Below are 13,277 nucleotides of genomic sequence, written 5' to 3' on the forward strand. Positions count from 1 at the left end.
AGGTAAGAAGGGCAGTCACTAGGAAGTTCAGTGACACGTGTTAAATCAACAGACAATAAAAGGAAGGAACAAAACAACATTTCTTAATCCTTTCTTAATCTTCCATATTATTACTTTGGTGTTAATATTTAGTAATCAATATCAGTATTGAAGGGAAAACCGTAGAGTATTTACCAACAGCTTACTTGCATTATTGAAAATATTATAGTACAAGGCAGTTGACATTATTTATATGGTTTTGATACATTTTCCAGGCAAATTATATATCTAGGTAATTTCTGCCCAAGACCCTCCCTGAGTAAAAACAAATAATAAATAATATAACCCTTTTCCTACTCAAAAGTTTGCAAATTAGTATGTCCACTTTACCTGCTGGGACTCCCATAGTTGCTGTGAGAAACAGGCTGGACGAGATATTTTTTATTTCCAGTTGGTTGATAATGAAATTACGACGTGTATGGGAATGGTTGGGTGAGGGAGGAAATGTCTTTTCAAGGCTGAGATGCCTGGCAGCAGAAGAGAGTGACCTTTGTTTTTAAAGATTTTTTTATTATTTTTGAGTGAACTCTACACGCAATGGGAGGCTCAAACCCACAACCTGGACATCAAGAGTCACACACGCCACTCACTGAGCCAGCCAGGCACATTCCTGAAGTTAGGAATGTGGTCACAACTCATACCTATTTCTTCCAACTCCAAATTCTGTCATGCTTAAATTTCGTGAATTTCTATTTCAGTTTTTTAAGGGTGGTATGTACTGTCCACTACCACTCCAGAATTTAGTCGTTCTTGCCAAACCTGGACCTAGCAATGTAGAGATGTGTCCTACCCAAATACTGAATTCTTATATTTTTATCTGTATAGCAATCGTTGTATCTAGGACAGCTTTGGGTGTGTAGACCGTACTATAAATTGCCACAGCCTCATATGCTGTTACTTATTTCATCAGTAGTCAAAACTCTGTATTCAGTTTATTGAAACCTTTAATTTAGAAGGTTTCTAATACTAACTCACAGAATCTTAAAGTGGAAAGTTACCTTATATGGAATCTGCCAGGTTCAGCCTTGTTGAGTAGAGTTGAATCCTGGGATGGAGTGCTCTTTCCATGAGCACTAAACGATAGTTCTTTCTACCACTTGGAACAAAAGTCCCTCAAAACACCAACTTTTGGGGCTCCTGGGTGGCTCATTCGTTAAGTGTCTGCCTTCGGCTCAGGTCATGATCCCAGGGTCCTGGGATTGAGCCCCACATCCGGCTCCCTGCTTGGCGGGAAGCCTGTTTCTCCCTTTCCCACTCCCCCTGCTTGTGTTCCTGCTCTCGCTACCTCTCTCTCTGTCAAATAAATAAGATCTTAAACACACACACACACACACACACACACACATACAGACACACACCAACTTTAAAGGAAAAGTTCAGAGGTTATTGGGTATCATAAATTCTGTAGGTCCCAGTCCTGGATGAATGGCCTTAAATAAGGACATGCCACATAGTTCTGGGAGGTGCAGTATACTTTCTCAGTACTGTTTTTAGTTAGTTAGTTTGTTTATTTTTTAAGTAGGCTCCACACTTAGCATGGAGCCCAACGTGGAGCCCAACCTGGGACTTGAATTCAAGACCCTGAGATCAAGATCTGAGCTGATATCAAGAGTTAGAGGCTTAACCAACTGAGCCACCCAGGTGCCTCTACTTTCTCAGTACTGTTCTGATTGACCACAGCATGTACCATAATAGTCTCCAAAATTTTTGCTTTCAATCCCTCTGAATTTGGTGCCCACTTAGATTTTTTTGAAAAGATTTTATTTCATTTGAGAGAGAGAGAGAGCAGGAGGAGCAGAGGGGGAGGGAGAAGGAGAGGAGAGAACCCCAAACAGACTCCACACTGAACACAGAGCCTGATGTGGGGCTCGATTCCACAACCTGAGACAACCTGAGCTCAAACCGAGAGTCAGACACCCAACCTACTGAGCTACCCAGGCACCCCCACCCCACTTAGATATTTTTTAAAAATTCTCTCTCTCTTTTTTAATTTATTTGTTTATTTGACAGAGAGAGAGAGAGAGAGAGACAGAGCACAAGCAGGGGGAGTGGCAGGCAGAGGGAGAAGTAGACTCCCCACTGAGCAGGGAGCCTGATGCGGGACTCAATCCCAGGACCCCGAGATCATGACCTGAGTGGAAAGCAGACGCTTAACTGACTGAGCCACCCAGGCGCCCCCACTTAGATATTTTTTAAGTGGCATGTAAAATATTTCACCCTAAGTTTAAATGGTTACAAATGATTAAATGCAAACGTTTTAAAATAAAAATGTTGAAAGTGAAAGTCATTCTTTAGGATGTATCCAGTGGAATCTACATCCTATGGTGATTTGACATAACCAAACACATGGATGAGCTCACAGTTTGAAATTTTACATACTTTTCTTCCTTGAATGAGTAGAATTTTCATTCTACTTTCCCTACAATTTTATACACAATGTTATGTTACAAATGTTTACTGGTCAGGCTTTTCTAATTTTCTTCAACAGAAATATGCAATGAATTGATGTTTTCAATTTCCTGTGACCATAGGATGTAAAGTGTTAATAAAATTCTTTTGGGTTGAGTTATCACAAACAGTAGTACACATTGATCAAAACAGCATATATTATAAATTTTGATATTTAACATAGAAGTAAATTTTTATTAAATCTCTCTTTTTTTTAAGTTTATTTATTTAAGTAATCTCTATGCCCAATGTGGGCCTCTAACTCACGCCTCCAAGATCAAAAGTCATACGCTCCTCCAACTGAGCCAGCCTGGCGCTCCTAAGTATATGTCTCTTAATGAGATGCATGGTGCTGATGTTTTTCAGTTATTTGTGTATATACCCTCGAATATTACTTGTTGCTGGAATTACTCGGGATCCAGCATCAGTTCTATATTTACCCTTTGTTTTCACAGATACACACTGAAAAATCATGTTCACATTAAAGAAGTAGATGGGGGTGGGGTGCCTGGGTGCCTCAGTGGGTTAAGATCTATTTTAATTATCAAAACAAACTCATGAGTTAGATACAGTGTTATCCTCATGTCACTGATCTGGAAAATGCAACACTGTCAGATTAAATAACTTGCCAGTCTTCACATATCTGATGAGTAGCAGAGCTGAGATTTGAACTGGCTCTGGGGTCTTTCACTTCTACACTCCACAGGCTCCCATATTAGTAGCCTCATTATATTTTTTACCGAGTATATAAGAACCTAGATGTTTGCTGATTGCAGCTTTGTAGCAAGCTTATTCTTGTTTCTTTATTCTTACGGCAGATTCAGACTCACAGGAGTGGGATGCTGCTTTAGAGAAAGGAAAGAGGGAGAGAAGGAAGGCTGGGAGAAACGGAGAAGGGGGAGGGAGACGAGGGAAGAGGACAAGGATCATGGATTTCCGGGTAGGTTGAAACAAATCAGCGTTCTACCAGCAAAGTAGGAGTGTGCGTTAGTAATTTCAGTCTTTCCCTCAGTTTGGCGAGTAGAAGGTGATAGGGCATTGTTATTTTATTATTATTTTTAAAGATTTTATTTATTTGAAAGAGACAGAGAGAGAGAGCATGGGGGTTGGGGAAGAGGCAGAGGGAGAGGGAGAAACAGACTTCTGGCTGAACACAGAGCCCAACATGGGGCTGCACGCAGGGCTGGACCCTTGGGCCCCAAGATCATGACCTGAGCCAAATTCAGATGCTTAACTTACTGAGCCACCCAGGCGCCCTGCCATTGTTACTTTAATTTGCATTTCTTCACCCAAATGTATGTGAATATTTTTCTAGGAGGTTGTGTCTTTTGGGGTTGGTCTTCGTGAACTGAAACTTCATACCTTTTCCCCAGTTTTCCCTTAGTCTTTCCTCAGAAAATCATAAGAATTACTACTTCTGTGTAACTAATCAAATTTTATAATCTGCAAAGTACATTTTTACTAGATCGATTATGTGCTAATTGTGTATTAATTGTGTTTATAGAACATATTATCACACAAATAGTTTTACATGGTATTTAATCAAGTAATTCCATTTCATTATTACATAGTTTCTGCTTTCTTATCTTCTTTGATATGGTTGTCCCTGCCCCTAAATTTTAGATGTAGTCATGTAGACTTTTTTTGCAAAATCTTATTGCTTTATATTTTTAATTTAAATATTTAAGTTGTCTAGATATTTTAAATTTAAATATTTAAGCTCAGATTTAAATATGGAGTAAAATAGGACTTATGAAAAATATTTTACACATACAGAGCTATGATGATGAAGCTCTTGTCACCAGCTGTCTCAGTCAGTGGAGCATGTGACCCTTGATCTGGCATTGTGAGTTCGAGCCCCACGTTGGGTATAGAGATTACTTAAAAATAAAATATTTTATTTTATTTTTTTATTTTTTTAAAGATTTTATTTATTTATTCATGAGAGACAGAGAGAGAGAGAGGCAGAGGGAGAAGCAGGCTCCCAAGGAGCAGGGAGCCCGATGCAGGACTCGATCCCAGGACCCTGGGATCATAACCCGAGCCGAAGGCAGATGCTTAACCATCTGAGCCACCCAGGCACCCTTAAAAATAAAATCTTAAAAAAAGAAAGAAAAGAAGTAAATAGATCTTTATAAGCCAACAAATAGCTTTAATAGTTTTGAAAATGAATGAAGAAATAGGAAAACAGATCAATAAAACGAAGGTGAGAGTCCAATATTGGGAGTTTTATCTTCTAAGAAAAGGAAGCAAGTAGATGGCTTAGTCTCTTCCTGGGACGGTGTGTCAGATGGTGCATATAGAAGTCTGCTGTAGGCTAACTGAACATTAAAAAAGAAAATGTTAAAAAGAAAAAAAAAAAGAAGTCTGCTGTAGGGAGCCATGCAGGAGGCTGTTTGACCAGGCAAGGTGGCAGAAGAGGGAGCTCCAGACCAAAGCCAAGAGGATGGAAAAGCTGAATCACAGCACTTCCACGAAGTAGGGGGACATGGGTGATGCCCAAACAAAGCACAGAAACACGCTTTATGTATCCAGAAAGTGAAAGATAACGTAAGCAACCATATACGGGTTATTTTAGTAAACCAAGCAATAGAAAGAGACCAATTCTCAGCTCAGTCACAAAATAGCCTCTCCGTTCAGGCTTCCTTCCGGGATAAGTGATTGTCACCATTAAATACTCCCCTGGATCACCCATGCACCCGCTACCCAAGTCAACTCTTCACTTCCATTTAACAATCAACTCGTTCATACCACCTGAAGGAGTTGATGAAAAAAACAGAATAAAAAACAAGAATAAAAAAATAATAGCAGGGGTAGGAAAATATGTTTAGGGGCAGAAATAACAATTAAAAATTATCCAAAAGGATCATTTGAATCTCTGAAACCTCCAGACTTACATTGTTACATGTCCAATTATATACTGAAGTAAAGAACGTGGGCAGCTTCTCAATGATCACAAGCACTTTGGGTGAGAGAGACACTTATTGTCTCCTTAATTGTATTGGGCTCTGAGACAGAAACAAACGAGAATCTCCCAGCATATGCCATCAGAGTATGGGAACTCAAAGATTTTATTCCTTTTATATAAGCAGTATGTATAAAACCAAACATTTTTATAAAAGATGACACAGGAAAATGTAGAATTCTAAAATACTTTTAAAACAGATATCCTGGACACCTGGGTGGCTCAGTCGGTTAAGCGTCTGCCTTCGGCTCAGGTCATGATCCTGGAGTCCCGGGATCAAGACCCACATAGGCTCCCTGCTCAGCGGGGAGTCTGCTTCTCCCTCTCCCTCTGACCCTCCCCTCCTGCTCGTGCTCTCGCTCACGCATGCTCTCTCTCTGTCAAAAGCAAATAAAAATCTTTAATTAAAAAAAATAAAATAAAACAGGTCCTTAGAGATTACCCTAAATGAAATCAAAGTAGTTAGGAACAGAAGGGTCCAGCGTATCTGAACTCCTTTCCAAGTATAACCCATCCTGCAGAATAACCCATTCTCTCTGCATTCTCAGAAAGTGATAGTGATGTAGGAAAGATGTTATTAGGGTTCAAAGCCGACGGCAAAGAAAGAATTCTTGAGACATCTTTGGTGCATAAGTTGGTTTTATTAAAGCCCGGGGACAGGACCCGTGGGCAGAAAGAGCTGCACCGGGGTCATGAGGGGTGGCCTGTTACATACTTTCAGGTTGGGAGGGGGTTAGGGAGAGCGTAAGTCTCATAGGAATTCTGGAAGCAAGGTTTCCAGGACCTTGAGGGGGACTAGCTCTTGTTGGGGAAAGGTCATTTATTACCGTCTAATAAAACCTTAGTCATGAGACCCTTCCGATGTATATCGATAGGCCGTATGCTTGGAGGATGATTACCAACATGTATCTTGGGGGGTTTAGAGATAAAGGAAGTTTCCAAAGGAATTTTTATATGTTAAAGTAGACCTACAGGATCCTGGGCGGTGGAGGGGAGGGCCCGCGGGGGAGTCCGGCTAGGATTATCTTTTGCCCTTTACAGAGTATTAACATCGAGGCAGTTGGGTCCCTAGAGGAATGTCACTCTGCCTGTTTCAAGGACTTGTCAGCGGTCTCTAGGTAGTAAGGAAATTTAATCATTTTTCTTCTGCCTTTGTTTCCCACATCAGTAGGACACAGAATGCCCAAATGTGTGTGTGTGCTTATTGAAAGGAATTTATCCCAGTCCCAAACCACACATTTAATGGAACATTTAACATGATGCGAGATTCTGAATCAGAAAATTGTTGAAGTTTGGGACATAGAGCACAGAGGCACAGAGCTACGAAGCCTATAGTTTAAGATATTTGAAGACCCAAATATTTAAGCTATTCACAGAAGTGGGTGAGAGGTTGGGGAGAAGACAGAGAGGAAATGAGCAAATGGATAGTTGGAAGAGCACAGGCTGCTAATAATAGAATCAGGATGTGAAGAAGTCCTGCTTTTCTGTCAAACAGAGGTACTTGTTACATGTGTCTGAAAGAGGACTTCAAGCACCTGCATTTTGACCTCAGTCCTCCTTTCTAATTGATTCAGTTCTTTCTAGCATTATCTCTTAACTTAGGCCAAAGACCCTGTGAGCGAAGCATGCCCCATGAGAACTGAAACTACTCCCCCAGCAATAAGAACCACCCTGAGCCAGCAAGACAATGATGGCGACTGGCCCCAAGACGGAATCGACCTGACCTTCACTACCCACCTGCACGTACCCAACAAACTTATATAAACCTGGAAGTATTTTCGGCACTTTGGAGACCGTCTTTGAGAGGCTAGTCTGCTGTCTTCCAGGTGTGGGCCTCCCTGAAATAAGTTCCTTTCTTGTTTCACCCCTGCTGGCCTCTCTGCCTTTGGATTTTGTCAGCAGTGAGTGGCCACACTTGGTCTGTTTGGGAGCCCGGAGCCAGGTGCTCGTGCACCCCTGCGGCCCGGTTACATTTCTGTTGAAGGATGTTTTTTCCAGTGAATCAATGCTTCACTAACGCTACATGAAAGACTAAGTAATAAATAATAACAAGGTAATGAATAATGATAAATAGCGAAATAGTGATAAGACTATCTAAAAAGCATAAGAGAAGCCTATAGAAATATCTATATTGAAGAAAGAGAGAGAACAAACTGAGGGTTGCTGGAGGGGAGGTGGGTGGGCAATGGGCTAAATGGGTGATGGGTATTAAGGAGGGCACTTGTGATGATGAGCCCTGGGTATTATATGTAAGTGATGAATCACTGAATTCTACTCCTGAAATCAATATTATACGACATGTTAACTAACTAGAATTTAAATAAAAATTTAAAAGAAAAAAAAAGAAAGAAAGCAGGGTAGCAGCCCTTGAATAAGAGGAAAGGAGCTGAAGAAAAATCAACAAGCAAGGAATGTACAGACAGGAATCCAAAACTGAAAAAGTGAAATATAACAAAATATCAAATTATCATTAAATGAAAGATAATGGCTCACCATATAAGTTTAACTTCCAAAGGAATTGGTTTGGTTAAAGTGCTCCCGGGGAAATGACGTGTGTGTGTTTATTATAGAAAACATGTATTTGTCTAAGGCAGTGAGTCACTGAATGCATGTTGAGAGCCAAGGTGATGGCAGATTGTGCGAGAGAAAGCACAATACAGCATAAACACACCAGCCCGCGTGAAGCCTGCATGAACATGGTGCTGTCCATATGGCCTCTGGACTTAAAAATTGAGGAGACAGTCTCCCTGAAATCTATATACACTGTCATTCTCCAAAACTTGACAAATTTCTTGTGCAAACAACACAGCTCTGGCCACTGTGATTGGCATGACTCTGACTGGGCACAGCTTTTTTTTTTTTTTTTTTTTTTTTTTTTAGCTTCTGAAGCTTTAACATAGATATGATTTCCGATAGGCTTTTACAAATACTGAAAGTAGCTGCCAGGCCCTTTTCTTTTAAGGATCTTTGGAGATTCATAAGAACTACAGATTTGAGGGCGCCTGGGTGGCTCAGTTGGTTAAGCGACTGCCTTCAGCTCAGGTCATGATCCTGGAGTCTCGGAATCGACTCCAGCATCGGGCTCCCTGCTCAGCAGGGAGTCTGCTTCTCCCTCTGACCCTCCCCTCTCTCATGTGCTCTCTCTCTCTCTCTCATTCTCTCTCTTTCAAGTAAATAAATAAATAAATCTTAAAAAAAAAAAAAGAACTACAGCTTTGAAGATTGCAGTTTCCATCCAAGGAGGACGAAAATTCAGTGACTTCCCCAAAATAATTAACATGAAATTACAAGTCCTGATTATCCTTATTTACTTTTTCACAAAATGCTCCCTAGAGTTTTAAAAAGACACAAAAGGCATTTTTGTATTTAGATAAGCCTTTTAAAATATAACGTAAGACCACAAAGCAGTATGACAGGTTTTCTTTTTTCTTTCTTTTCTCAAATAATATATCTATTAAAGATTTTATTTATTTATTTATTTGAGAGAGACAAGCAGACTCCACGCGGAGCATGAAGCACATCGTAACTTTGAGAGTCTCTGAGCTCACCTCTTTCCGGAGCTGTGATTGTCATGCCACCTGCCACAGGAATGACTGACTTCAAGGGAACATCACGCTAATTCTCTGACAAAGATTTGTCCAAGGTATTATTATTGTAAACGATTACTAGCGGTTAATGAAAATGCCCAGCAAGACGGTCAAAGTTAACTAGAAGAGAAACTTGCCAGCGGTTTCCAGGGTGACGGGAAGCAGATATCCTCAGACGCTGTAAATGAGTGTGGTGAATCTAATTTCACTTTCCAGAGAGAATTATGGTTCCTTTGAGGAATCGATTTCCCTGAATGTGTAATTCCATATACTTTTCTTCACAAATTTCAGATACTCAGGCATTTATAATATAGAGTAAAATAGAAACACTAAAAAATAGTGTATAATGGGGCTGCCAAGGAGGAAGAAGTAAATAAGAACCCCCTTTCCCCCCACTAATGTCATCTTAACAAAGAGGTAGTGTTTAATTAAATCCAAAACTGTTAAGAGGAAAATTAATATAACCACATTGAAGTAGCTCCTGAATTAAACGTGAAGGAAGTTTTGGGGAGATTGATGTGTGGGGAAATTGTTCCTTCGTGGAACTGTGGTTCTGAAGAAGCTAGGAACAAAGGCAAACATTGTTGTGTAGACAGCCCTATTAAATATTTTAGATATGAAAAGAGGGAGGGTTTATCTTACTTTCTGGTGCCCATTTGTCTTCCCTGAGTATCCAGAGAACTTTCTATATCTTGTTCCTGAGAACCAATTAACATGATGTCATCATGTCAAGATAATCAAAATCCCTTCAGATTACATTGTGATGTAGAACAGAAAAGTTGCGGAAGCCCGCTGGAAAGAGTGAATGTGAATGTTTTCTTATCCAGGTGATTGAAAATTGCTTTTAATCCTCCTTCCTGATAGAGACGAAAGGCAACACATACTTTAGACTGATGGCCACATTCCGGGGTTCGTGCTAATCTGTTCCTACAAGGTTAATCCATCTGCAGGGCTGCTGCACATGGAACAGCCCCATAGGTGGGTTTATCGTGGTTGACTCTCATCTGCCGTGATCCATCTTGTTTTTGCAACAGCGGTGTTTTGGCTTGTGACGGGGCCCTCATTCCCCTTTGTCTTTGAGGCTACAATTCTACCTGGATGCAGTACAGTATTTTAATTAGTTAAGTTGGTTTCAGGAACATTCACTTGGCTCTTCTTACCATAGTGAATTTTACTTCGCAGGTCATACAGCCAAGGCGCGTGCTCGGCCAGCAGCCAGGTGGAGCCATCGTGACTTCATAGTCCGAGGTCAGAGAAATGACCATGCGGTAAGTTCACAGAACTATTGGATCCAGTATAAAATGGACTTGAGTTGGGTATCCTCTGGTCTCATATGCCTGAGTTTAACATGAAGGCTGTGATCGATTTTTTCTTTTTCTTTTTTTTTTAAATCGAAGTATAGTGGACATATTACAGGTTAGTGTCAGGTGTACAATGTGGTGATTCAACAATTATATACCTTAAAAAATGCTCCTCACAAGTGTAGCAGCCATCTTTCACCATGCAAAGTTAATACTATTGACTATATTCTCTATGCTGTACTTTTCATCCCCAAGACTTATTATTTTTATAACTGGAAGTTTATACCTCTTAGATTACCCTGGTAATCGGGTTACCTCCTTATCTATACCCAACAGCCCTCCATAGATCTGGGTATCCTTCTTTTTCCAGTGTAGAGGGACTTGGGCCCATGGCCATAGGTCCCATTGGTAAAAGTCTCCGTGAATATGTTTATTTATACGTACAGAGGCTCTGTTGGTTCCATTCTCAAGGACACCAGGTCCCAAGGTCCCCATCCAAGCAGTGGGCTCTGTGAACTGGTTTAGATGATAAAGTTGCATAAGGGCTCACAGTTATCTGCTTAGCTGCTGACATAAGTCTTCTGCAATCCCATTCTTTCTCACTTCATCTGTAGAAGGTAAGCAGTGCCATCCCTGGCTGCCCATCTAGTCTCATACCTAGGGAAAAGGCCGATTTGCCCCTGACACAAATCCTGGTGGATAGAGGCCCCCAGTTTGCAAAGCCAGACTTTTTTCCTGTCATAGCAGTCACACCCATCTTGGCTTCTGACAGTGAACTCTTACCATCTCCCTCCTATTATATGGAATCCTATTGTCCCCACTCACACTAGGGAGCCCACTTTCTTCGTCACATTCCTGTCCTCACCAAGACCTTCGGAGGACAAAAGCTCATGACCACATCACTGAGCTTCTCAGTGATGCCGGTGCCTATCTGACTAAAGCATCCTGTATTGCTTTTGTGAGAGGAGTAATCTCTAGGTCCTCTCCAGGACCATACGCAGCTGGGTTATAGTAATCACAGTCAGCTGCAGGACCATTCTGGTGGGTTCTCTGGAATCACATAATAATTCAAATTTTTTAAGTTTTATTTATTTAAGTAATCTCTACACCCAATATGGGGCTCAAACTCATGACCCCAAGATCAAGACTCACATGCTCTTCTGACTGAGCCAGCTAGGCGCCCCTAATAATTCAATTCTTGTCTGTCCTTTTGCTGAAACTCTGACCCTCACAATTTGCCACAGCAGTTCCAGCATTTCTGCCTCAGTTACTGTGGCGTCATCATGTCACATTTTCAAAGAGCTCTCCCAGCAGGGTCAAGGGTCATGTGTCTTTACAAGATGTCAAGTCCTGAGTCACTGTGAGTGCCCTCATATCAACAAACACTTCCGTGCCTGGCCTTTTCCATGGCAAGTGAAAACCCTCACAATGCCCTCTGCTCCTATTCCCCCAGTGCCCATCAATACAAATGAGACACAGCATACCACTCATTTGGTAAAACAGCTACTTCCTCACCAAGGCCCTGCTGAGACCTGAACCTAGTTACAGGCCTGGGGGTCATGAAGGGGGCAGAAGTGGAATTTGAGGTGGGCAGACAGCATCTTGTGAGGAAGCCACTTCAGGAGGCCTTTGTATGACCAGAGGATAATGGGACCCTACTCTCCCCTTGCAAAGGTAAGGTGACTGCTTCCATAGACCTAGAGATTTTTTTACGGGGAATCTAGGGATTCAGTGGTCTCCGGAAGATCCAAATATATGTTCCTGTCCTTGGTATCAGTGTCTTACTCCTTCAGCTTTAGTGTCCTAATTTAGCAGAGAAGACCCGCAAGGTCTGTGCATTGACGTTCTTTTAATTCCACTACCCTTATAATGAAATCTGGCCTTAATTTTCACAGTTTGCCTTCTTGCTACAAGAAATGAAGGACCGCAGGGCGTCTGGGTGGCTCAGTTGGTTAAGTGTCTGCCTTTGGCTCAGGTCATGATCTCAGGGTCCTGGAATCAAGCCAAGTGTCAGGCTCCCCGCTCAGTGGGTAGTCTGCTTCTCCCTCTCCCTCTGCCTCTTCCCCCATCCCCCGCTCATTCTCTTTCTCTCTCTCTCAAATAAATAAATAAAATCTAAAAAGAAAAAAGAAAAGAAACAAGGGTGTATTTAAATGCTGCCATGGCGGGATTCTGGCTCTCAGAACATGTCCATAGGTTATGATTGACAACACACCCAACTCTAGGACCTTCCAATCACTTTCCCCACATATAGTTCAAATTCTAGAACTAATGTGTAAGTTAGTGCTTCACTTTCCATCTGTACCTCATCCCAATCCACCAAATGTCTTTCCAACATTCCCCATGTGGCACTTAACACTAGCAAAACAGTCCTCACTGTCATCTGACCAACAGTTGACTTGTCACTATACCGAAGGTCTTAGAATTGGTTCCCCCAAAGAAGATCCTGAGACAAGGACTTAAATGGCATGCTTTATTTTTGAAGATAGTCTCCAGAAAAAAAAAGAAAATGAAGTGGGGAAATGAGACAAGGAAGGTAGAAAAGCCATCCATTGTGGCATTAATGAGCAGGTCTATGCTCACTGCCACTGAGGGACTCTGAGAAGCTGTGTGGAAACAAACTCAGAATCATCCCGGTTCAGTATGGGAGGCTGCAGCATTTCCCCACCAACTCCCATGCCCCACTGTTGGAGGGGGACCCTCAGAAACTTTATTCCCCTATTTCTGGTGCCTGTCTACGCAGCCAAGCAAATTCATGTGATACCCACATATGGTCCCCATGTGGTTCATATCAGGTGCAGAAAGCCTCAGGCAGAGACAAGACATGTCTTGTCTTGGGATGTAAAGATGACAGCACACTGGGGAAGCCCTCTTGCTTTACAGTTGCAGGTGAACTTGGGTGGGCCAAAGGGGGACAGAGGGGGTGACAACGGTGTA

This window comes from Zalophus californianus, chromosome 1 (assembly GCF_009762305.2).
Source record: "Zalophus californianus isolate mZalCal1 chromosome 1, mZalCal1.pri.v2, whole genome shotgun sequence".
NCBI classification, from domain to species: Eukaryota; Metazoa; Chordata; class Mammalia; order Carnivora; family Otariidae; genus Zalophus; species Zalophus californianus.